Source organism: Dama dama, chromosome 18 (assembly GCF_033118175.1).
Source record: "Dama dama isolate Ldn47 chromosome 18, ASM3311817v1, whole genome shotgun sequence".
In the NCBI taxonomy this organism is placed as follows: Eukaryota; Metazoa; Chordata; class Mammalia; order Artiodactyla; family Cervidae; genus Dama; species Dama dama.
Genome location: NC_083698.1, coordinates 13,202,971 through 13,214,445, shown reverse-complemented (window position 1 = coordinate 13,214,445; position 11,475 = coordinate 13,202,971).

Below are 11,475 nucleotides of genomic sequence, written 5' to 3'. Positions count from 1 at the left end.
GATTATAAGGGCATCATTAGACTCCATGTCACCCTGACAGTGTCAGGTTAGTACACAGAGGGATGGCCATCCCCTATGCCTTGAATTTAAATTGGTGAGGTACAGTTTTGAAATTTAATAGGAATTGGGCAGAGATTTTAATGGGTTACCTCTAGTTTCTCAATGTTTTGTTCTTAATAAGTTTTCAAAATTCAGTTTAGGTGGCTTTCTCTGAGTACCTGATAATTGGTATTTGGCATCCGGATGATGAAGCGCATCAGTGGCAGAAGGTTAGACCAGCCAGACAAGCTGAAGAAAATTCTCTCTATGGATTGATGTTCTTTGACTTTGGATCTTCACAGTGAGTCTGTGAAGCAAGCAAGAAGGGCCTGTTTATTGTAAACATTTTATCAAATGAAAACTGGATCTCAGAAAAGATAGGAGATGAAAGGGTCCAAGGTTGCTTTTGAATTGCCAGATATAGACTCGAACCCAGGTTTTTAACATTATAGTTTTTCATAATCAATTCTAATTGAATCATTTTAAATTAAAATTGTAGGTGTAATAGTGGTCAGGTTTTTTGTTTTTTAAGAGTTTTCCTCTTTTATTTTTTCTATATTTTATTTATTTTTTGGCCACACTGCAGATCCCTGCTCCCTGTAGTGGAAGTGTTGGAATCTTAACCACTCGGCCATCAGGGAAATCCTTGATGGTCAGCAATTTTCATCAGGCCTTGGGTTAAAATTGTTGCCATTGGATGCCATACTACTCCCACTGAATATTTAACTTAGAGGACTATGATAATGAGCCCTCTCTTTTGAAAAATAGAGTGTGTTAATAATGCTTTTTTTGTGTTTCAAGATCTGCCTCATATTTTATAAAGGTACTTGTATCTTTTCTCTCCCATGCTTAACCTTAAGTTAAATGATGGAACATTATTCACCCTTTGGCAGTGAACTGACAATTTGCACTACTTATAGTCCACCCCAGTGGCTCAGCGGTAAAGATCACTTGCCGACGCAGGAGACTCGGGTTTGATCCCTGGGTGAGGAGGAAATGGCAATATGCTCCAGTATTCTTGCTGGGAGGGAAAATCCCATGGACAGAGGAGCCTGGCAGGCAAAGAGTCAGACCGGACTGGATATGCATGCAGTCCACTCACATATATGACATTAAGGAGTTGGACTAAAGTTCTAGAGTTCTTTAGCTACCTTAGTGGCCTCTGTCGTACTCCACTTTTAAATCTTGGTATGGGTCCAGACCCTGCCCTAGGTCCACTTCTTGCTTCATCTGTACATTAATCTCACCCCATCTCGGGTGCTTAAAACAACAACAAAAATAGCTCTATGATTTGATTCTCTATTCTTGGTCTTTCCCTGAAGCCCCAAACTCATATATTCAGCTGACAGCTGCATCACCTCTCCAGTGTCTAATGGGTATCTTAAAGATGGTGAAAGAGAAGCCTTGATAATCTTTCTCAAACGTGACCTTTCCTCTAGTCTTCTGCATCTCAGTGGGTGGCCCCTTTATCCCCATGCTGAAGCCAGCACTGTTAGAACTTCTCTTGAATCCTTTTTTCTCCCAGTATTCAGTCCATTGAAAAACTCGTCAACTCTGTCTCCAAAGAATATCCTGTATAGTTATCATTGCTTGCCTACTAGCAGTGTCCATGTCCCTCTTCCTCTTTTCTAACAGATACACATTTCCCCCTCTCAGATATCCATCCTTCATTCACATAGACCATGTGACTCAAGGCAAGCCAACCCTAAACCCAGTTCATCTTCTGTATAAATGAATGAATGAGGGGATGGACTGATTTTCCAAGTGTAAGCTAGTGAAACAATGGGCCAGAGTCACAATTGCAAAGGGGAACTCTGTCTCTTGAAATAGCACATAAAGGGAGGCTCCTCTGCATATGAATAAGGGAGCATCTAATCTCAATTGTAAGTGGCAGTCATCTAGCAACCATACCAGTTTGAGGGTTAACATGATTAGAAAGCCTGGAGAAACAGTTCTTTGATGTCATTGAACCTGCTCTAGTGCTAGGCTTCCTGTAGAAGAAGCCTACAAATTTCCTGGACATTGAAGACATCTTAGGGTGGAGATTTGGTTTCTAACGTATGTCCAGAATCATTTACTTCCACTTACTAGTGTCTTAGTCTAATCTACTGCCATTGTTCACCAGGACTTATTGCAATGATCACCTGATTGGTCTCTGCTTCTGCTTTCTCTGTCCGGCAGTCTTAATGGGAAAAACATAGGGGTCTTGTTAAAATTTAGATCATTCTACCCCTTAAATGCCATCAGGGGCTTCTTAAAGCAGCATAAAATCTCAACTGCTTATAAAGCCAACATAATTTGGCTTCTCCTATCTCAACTTAACATCACTTGATTTTTAGTAATGTCATGTTTTGGTCACTTAATGAAGAATTAAAAAAAAACTCACCTAAGCAGAAAATGATTATACTACACATAGTTGGCTTAAACATGGGAGGGGCCTTTATGCGAGTTGTTGCCTGGAATGCTTGCCTTCTTCATCCGTAAAAGTCAGGCTTTCCTAGCCACTAAGCTAAAGTCAGTTCAGTCACTCAATAGTGTTCATTCTTTGCGACCCTGTAGACTACAGCATGCCAGGCTTCCCTGTCCATCACCAACTCCCAGAGCTTGCTCAAACTCATGTCCATCAAGTCAGTGATGCCATCCAACCATCTCATCCTCTATTGTCCCCTTCTCTTCCTGCCTTCAATCTTTCCAGCATGAGGGTCTTTTTCAACGAGTCAGTTCCTCGCATTAGGTGGCCAAAGTATTGGAGCTTCAGCATCAGTCCTTCCAATGAATATTCAGGACTGATCTCCTGAAGGATGGATTGGTTTGATCTCCTTGCTGTCCAAGGGACTCTCGAGTCTTATCCAACACCACAGTTCAAAAGCATCAGTTCTTCAGCACTCAGCTTTCTTTATGGTCCAACTCTCACAACTATACATGACTACTGGAAAAACCATAGCTTTGACTATACGAACCTTTGTTGGTTAAGTAATGTCTCTGCTTTTTAATATGCTGTCTAGGTTGTCATAGCTTTTCTTCCAAAGAACAAACGTCTTAATTTCATGGCTGCAGTCACCATCTGCAGTGATGTTGGAGCCCAAGAAAAAGTCTGTCAGTGTTTCCATTGTTTCCCTGTCTATTTGCCATGAATGATGGGACCTGATGCCATAATTTAATTTTTTTGAAAGTTGAGTTTTAAGCCAACTTTTTCACTCTCCTCTTTCACTTTCATCAAGAGGCTCTTTAGTTCATTTTCTGTCATAAGGGTGCTGTCATCTGCATATCTGAGGTTATTGATATTTCTTTGCATATCCCGGCAATCTTGATTCCAGCTGTGTTTCATCCAGCCTGGCATTTCACATGATGTACTCTGCATATAAGTTAAATAAGCAAGGTGACAATATACAGCCTTGATGTACTTCTTTCCCAATTAGGAACCAGTCCGTTGGTCCATGTCTGGTTCTAACTGTTGCTTCTTGACCTGCATACAAATTTCTCAGGAGGCAGGTCAGGTAGTCTGGTATTCCCATCTCTTTTAAGAATTTTCCATAGTTTGTTGTGACCCACACAGTCAAAGGCTTTAGCATAGTCAGTAAAGCAGTAGACATTTTTCTGAATTCTCTTGCTTTTTTTGTGATCCAACCAATGTTGGCAATTTGACCTCTGGTTCCTCTGCCTTTTCTAGTTCAGTTCAGTTCAGTCGCTCAGTCATGTCCAACTTTGCAACCCCTGAACCGCAGCACGCCAGGCCCCTGTCCATCACCAACTCCCAGAGTCCACCCAAACTCATGTCCATTGAGTTGGTGATGCCATCTAACCATCTCATCCTCTGTCATCCCCTTCTTCTCCTGCCCTCAGTCTTTCCTAGCATCAGGGTCTTTTCAAATGAGTCAGCTCCTCATATCAGGTGGCCAAGTATTGGAGTTTCAGCTTCAACATCAGTTCTTCCAATGAACACCCAGGATTGATCTTTACTATGGACTGGTTGGATCTCCTTGCAGTCCAAGGGGCTCTCAAGAGTCTTCTCCAACACCACAGTTCAAAAGCATCAATTCTTTGGCATTCAGCTTTCTTTATATTCCAACTCTCACATCCATACATGACTACTGGAAAAACATAGCCTTGACTAGATGGACCTCCAGTCTAAATCCAACCTAAAGTAGTTTATCCATAAGAGGTTACCTGCTTTAAAAAAAAAAAAAGATGCTCTTCAATAATGATTTTTCCATTGATGTTGCAATGAAAATGATTAGAAATTTATGTTTTCAGAAAGTAATGGTGAACAGTGACCAGAATATTGACTTGGCTTTGCTCTCTTATGTAGTTGTCTTGGGTGGGATTTCATTTTATAGTACCTATAGTTTGAATCCACTTGTCAGGTGGAATCACTGTATTATTACTCTTCTTGTTCCACAGATGTCATGGAGTTAAATGAAGTTAATATTTCTGCCCTCTTTGTATCTTTTGACTACTGTTTATTATTCAGGAAGTATTAGAACAGTATTAGTGATGGCAATAAGGTAGGATGACAGATTAAGGTGACTATTAGAAAAAAGTTATCTCTTATTGTTAAAAGATACAGTATCTCTACTCTACTTCCTGGTCTATGCTGATTCTGCCAATCCTTCTTCTGATCTCCGAATCAATGGTTTCAAGATTTTGAGTAAAGATCTTAAGACACATTAGGTATAGCCTAGGGATGTGCAGTTGTTGTCAGTGTCCCACCCTTATTCCTTTATTGGGTACCATTTCCAGGGATGACAGCGCCATTTCCAACTGTCAGTAGCTACGATTCTGCCTGAAATCTTTCCCTGGCAGCCAGAAATCTACTCAACATGCACATGGGCTAAACCATAATTTACAGGGAAATTAACAATTTTCCTCTCTCAGACTAACCCTCAACCAATGATGGACTGGAGCTGGTAGATAAATAGCCTGCCTGCAGCCTCTTGGTTCAAGTAACTGAGGTATGTTGTAAACAGCCTCCCAAAATTCCCAGGTAGAATTAAGGTCTATTTGGTCACTGTGGTAGTTTGCTTGATATATAGTCTTTATTAGCTTCCCTTCCTTTCTTTCCTTACTCCCCCAGTTTTTCATGACTTTTGTAATAAACTACTCACATTCAAATCCTTATCTCTAGGTCTGCTTCTGAGAGAACCCAAACTAAGACAAGGAAGTATAAGACCAATGCAAAAGGGGTTCTCCCTTTAAAGAATTCACAACCTAGGAGATGAATAATAAACAAAGGACAAAAACAAGAGGAAAAATACACAATATTACATTATAAATAAAGGTGTAGATATCAATTTTTTTTCTTAATTTTTCCAGTTTGATGAAATTAGTAGTCTTGTTTTTAGAACTGTCACAGGGTACAGATCCTGGGAGCCTGCGTGGTGTGAGGATGGGGATCCAGACATCCCTCTTGTTTCAGTCGCAAGTTTTTTGACCTTTTTTGCTTTAGCCATTGGGATTCAATGTAAGATTTTACTTGGCAAAATTGATTCTGCTGCCTTTCTTCTAACATTTGATAACAGTGATCTAGATTTTCTACAATATTGGCAATTTCTCCTAAATACTACCAAGTAAGTTAGATTTTACTTTCTCTCCAGATTCAGGGTAGAGCCACTTCATACTGTGAAAATTATGAACATTTTTTCTAAGTTTGCTGAGTCTCTGTTATCTATATATTTGTGACTATGATTTTAGGTCTGTAGAATTGGACAGATTCTTAAAGAGCATCTACCTCTACAATGGATGAAGATATAAACCCTAAGCAATTGTGACCTGTCCCCAAGGTCACGTTGGACAGAAGCAAGAAAGGATTCTGTTCCAGTATTCTTTCCATTGCATTAAACTTTCTCTTTTAGAGGTTCTATTTCATCAAGACTCCCCCTGCCCCGCCCCCGCCCAGTATATGTATTTTCTTGATCATACCATAGGACATGTGGAATCTTAGTTCCCCGATCAGGAACCATGCCCCTTGCATTGGACGTGCAGAGTCTTAACCATTGGACTGTCAGGGAATTCCTGTGTGTGTGTGTGTGTGTGTGTGTGTGTGTGTGTGTGTGTGTATCTTGTTTAGTTGCTAAGTTGTGTCTGACTTTTGTAATCCCATGGACAGTAGCCCACCAGACTCCTCTGTCCATGGGATTTTCCAGGCAAGAATACTGGAGTGGGTTGCCATGTCCTTCTTCAGGGGATCTTCCCAACCCAGGGATCAAACCCATGTCTCATGCATCTCCTGCATTGGCAGGCTGATACTTTACCACTAAGTCACCTGGTAAGCCCCTTGTTAAATATAGGAAATATTAATGGCATACAGGAAAGGATGAGAACAGATAATGTTGCAGAAGAAATAAATCCATTCAAAAAATATTGAAGAGCTACCATGCATCAGGCTCAGTTCAGTCGCTCAGTCGTGTCCACCTCTTTGCAACCCCATGGATTGCAGCACACCAGGCCTCCCTGTCCATCACCAACTCCCTAAATTTACTCAAACTTATGTCCATTGAGCGGGTGATGTCATCCAACCATCTCATCCTCTGTCGTCCCCCTCTTCTCCCACCTTCAATCTTTCCCAGCATCAGGGTTTTTCCAATGAGTCTGTTCGTCACATCAGGTGGCCAAAGTATTGGAGTTTCAGCTTCAACATCAGTCCTTCAATGAATATTCAAGGACTGATTTCCTTTAGGATGGACTGATTGGATCTCCATTCAGTCCAAGAGATTCTTAAGAGTCTTCTCCACACCACAGTTCAAAAGCATCAATTCTTCAGCGCTCAGCTTTATTTATAGTTCAACTCTCACGTCCATATATAACTATTGGAAAAACCACAACCTTGACTAGATGGACCTTTGTTGGCAAAGTAATGTCTCTGCTTTTTAATATGCTGTCTAGGTTGGTCATAACTTTCCTTCCAAGGAGTAAGTGTTTTTTAATTTCATGACTGCAGTCACCATCTGCAGTGATTTTGGAGCCCAGAAAAATAAAATCAGCCACTGTTTTCACTGTTTCCCCATCTATTTGCCATGAAGTGATGGGACCGGATGCCATGATCTTAGTCTTCTGAATGTTGAGCTTTTAAGCCAACTTTTTCACTCTCCTCTTTCACTTTCATCAAGAGGCTCTTCAGTTCTTCTTTGCTTTCTGCCATAAGGGTAGTGTCATCTGCATATCTGAGGTTATTGATATTTCTCCCGCCATTCTTGATTCCAGCTTGTGCTTCATCCAGCCCAGCATTTCTCATGATGTACTCTGCATATAAGTTAAATAAGCAGGGTGCCAATACATAGCCTTGACATACTCCTTTCCCAATTTGGAACCAGTCTGTTGTTCCATCTCCAGTTCTAACTGTTGCTTCCTGACCTGCATACAGATTTCTCAAGAGGCATCAGGTAGCATGTTACTTATTGAAATGAGGCTGTTAACTTACATGTGAAAAATCTACATGTGCTCTATGCAGTATGTAGTGTTCAGGTAAGTTAAGTAGATGACTCTTGACCTTGAGGGTTAAAACAATTTCTGTGTTAACACTGTATTGCGCATTGATTTCATCTTGACCACCTAGGATACCTTGCCCTTTGTATTGATAACATCCAGATTTTTTATAGGTAATTAACACCACCACCTCCTTACTCTATCTCTCCTCCCAACTCCTCCACCTTCAGAGGGCTAAAAATCAAATTCATCTGTCTAGTCCTGAACAAATGGGTGAAAACATAGGGCCAGTTCTAGGCCAGTTAAACTGTTTATCCTAGGACCTTCTATCTCAGAGAGATACAAAGATGTCAGAATTCATTCTGTCCTGACCACAGAATAGTTCCTGTTTCTGAGATCCTCTCCTTGACGGAGCATCCAGATTCTATCCTTCTGAAGCCTGGCATTTCAGGCTTATCTTTGATTCTCATACCTTTAATGTCCTTTCACCAAATTCCCTTGCTTGCTAAGTCACTTCAGTTGTGTCAGATTCTTTGCGACCCCATGGACTGTAGCCCACCAGGCTCCTCTGCCCATGGGATTCTCCGGGCAAGAATACTGGAGTGGGCTGCCATTTCCTCCCCCAGGGGATCTCCCCAACCCAGGGATCGAATGTGTGTCTCCTGTGGCTCCTCCATTGCAGGTGGACTCTACCACTGAACCACAGGGAAGCCAAGCCTGTGTTAACTAAAGTTGGTTTCCAGCGCTAACAATTGTTTAACCCCAACTGGTATCTTTGGACCTAACAGCACACGTGGCTAGAGGAGAGCAGGAGCCATGGAGAGTTAGGGTTTTGTCTCAAAGTCCAACGCCCGAGTCACTGTAGGGAGAGGTGACGATTCTAACCCCCTGAATGAACCATTCAGCCGTTACATTAACAAGCTTGCTATCAGGAGAACTGTTAGACAATAAAGATCATTCCCTTCTCTCACTCGTCTTTCTCCCTCCTCACTTAAAGGCTGCTTCCTCCGGACTGGCACTGGGCCTCTTAGGGCTGTGAAGCGCTGTCATCCGTTTCTTCATTTTGATCTGTTAAAGTACCATCGCACCGGCCCTCTGCTGAGCGCTGTTGACCTTGTTGGCTGATTGCTTTTAGTGATTCCCTTCAGTGATTGATGAGATGACTGGACAGTAATGAAAACAGAGCTGATTCACTTTATCTTAGGAGGATTAAAGCCTGGAAACAAATCTAATTTTCTTTTACGGGGAGGGGAAATAGGAACAAAGATTTTGATCAGCGTCTTGAAGTAACATGAAAGGAAGACTGGTGGACTTCACATGGTAAAAGGAGACTTTGTAGAGGAAAGGAAACATAACTGTTAGATTCCTAATGGAAGGAGTAGTGGTGTTCTAATCTCCTTTTCGACAGTAAATGCCATTCGCATGCTAGGCATGGTGTATCTACTAGCTCACAAACCCTCCAGATAAATTTTCGATCTAAATTGGGAGAAAAAAGACATGTGGGAGACATAAAACAACAGTGGAAAAATCGAAGAGATTAGAATGGAGCGTTTGTCAGCATGATTTGATCTTTCCCTCTCCATGATCTCTGTAAAATTAGGAAAACTAGCTTGTAGGAAATTGAGATATGTAGAAAGTTCTCAAGTTCTCTGAGTCTTCCCACCCCCCCCCCCAAGTGGTGATTAATATGAAGGGTTAAGTATTAAAAACTATATCCTTAGCACAGAATGTTAGATATTTGTACATATTTTTAAAATTAAAATTTTAATCCTTTAATACTTGTAGGCAAGCTACAGGTACCCATGACTGTGTTAGGCCTTGTCATAGAAAGATGGACCATTACAAGAACACTCCTCATTTCAAACTTTCCTTGCAACAGTAAATAGGTAGTTCAATCTATAGACAGAGAAAAAGGCAACAGCATAGCCCAGTGCAATATCATTGCATTACTGTAATCACAGTTTACATGTCAATGACTTAGTCTCTAGGCCTCTTTTATAACTGAAATAAGTTTGGTGCAAGGCCACTGCCTGTGTCTTACAGTACCTCAATGGAAATTGGAAAATGCTACACTTTCCTCCAGTAGAATGCAGCCCCTTGGCAAGTAGAACACAGGCTGGATTTCAACTCTCCTGGTTTCTTTCACTGGGTTCTTTTGTACAAAGTTGCAGCCTATATGGCTATATATAACAGCCCTGATTTGAATTCTTGGTTGTGTGCAACAGAAATTAACCCTAAATATCTTAAGCCAAAGGGGAATTTACTGGGCAGGATATCAGGGGCAGCAGGAATCTGAGAAAGTAACAAGAGTTAGGGCTTCTCTGGCATCAGGAGTTAACCAAGGCTTCAACTCAGTAGCTTCCTGGTCCTTGGGTCTCAAGTGCTTCAGTGAATTTGACCTTGGCCTGTGCACTCTTCTTTTGTATCGCTCACTTGGGATTTACAACCCCAGGAGTGGTGTTTGATTGCCTGGACCCTGGGTATACCAGGGAGCTGGTGGAGGAAGGAGCAAGCTCCCCACTTCTGAAGTGGGAGTTGGCAATGAGAGGTGGCTCTTAGTGACCTCCCACTGAGACTACATACCATTCAGAGTATCCCCAAGGGGAGGTCTGGAGGCTACTTGGAAGGTGTGTTATATTGGAGAGAGCTGGGTGCTGGATAACTACAAAATAATAAATATCTGGTGTAGGACTTAGGTAATAGTATCTGCTTTTTTTTGTTACCTAATAAAGTATTATCTAGACCAAGCAGTTACAAAACCGCTCTAAGGACAGCAACATAAAAAGTGTGATAACTAAAGGCACATAGGTAACTAGTTTTCCTGACCCAGTGTTGGAGTGCATGTCCGTTTCTCTATTTATAGAAGTGATGGCAGAAATGGATGGCCCAGAAGAGAAGAATCTCAGGTGAAAATGTGCAGTGAAATACTCAGAAAGTAATCTTGTGAATTCGTGATTCCTCTTAGGTCTCTGTCGTCTGCCTCAGAGGCCAGAAGACAATTTTCAAGAAAGATTCTGAATTTCTACTATCTCCTCTCTTATGGATAGGAATGCTTTTTTTTTTTTTCTTACCTTTCTTTCTTTTTCCCTTCCTTTCTCCATCCCTTTCTCCTTCCCTCCTTCCTTACTTTTTCATTTTCTTCATGTTCTTTCTTTTTCCTTCCCTTTTTACCTTTTCTTTCCTCTTTCTGCCATACCCATGAATAGCAAAGAAGTGCCTGTTATAATCAACAAAGTGATCTGCTGGAAGTGGGGTGAGATGCTGTGTCCCTAGGCGTCTGTAAGATTCAGAGCCTCCTATGTGACCCTTCTCGGCTCCTTCCTGCTGCAAAGGACAGCTGCTGCATTCAGATGAGGTTACCAGGATGGGAGAGAGACTGACAGTGATTCTGTTTTTCAGTTGTTACCTGTGACTGTCTGCTGATTTTTCTCTTAAACTGTGAATTTTTCATGCACTTGAGTTTCTTCTGTGTACAAAACGTTTTTGTAGTCAAGTCTCTGTACAAATTCCTGGCCTGGCACGTAATCCAGTGGTTTTGTCTTTCTTCCAATAATACCGTTGTCCATATTATGAAACAACAAAATTCCTGCTACTTTGTATAAACTTCTTTTGATGGGTTGATGTTCATTTATTTAAAAAGAATAAAACACCGTCCTAAGACCTAGTGATGTTCTAGGCCCTAGTTTACTTTTCTGTTTTATTGGAAAGTAAAATTTATAGACTCCTTGCGTATCTTACAGTCTAGTGGTAGAGATCAGGAAAAAGCAAGTAGACAACTGTCTAAATATGTAATTATAAATTATGAGGGAAATAATTTTAAAGAAAAACAGGGCTCAGTAATAAAAATAGTAACAGTTGTTGTTGTTCAGTTGCTAAGTCTTGTCAAGCTCTTTTTAACACCACGGACTGCAGCCCACCAGGCTCCTCTGTCCTCCACTATCTCTGGGAATTTGCTCAAATTCATATCCATTGAGTAGGTGATGCTGGGACCTGCTTAAGAAACAGTGTTTGAGG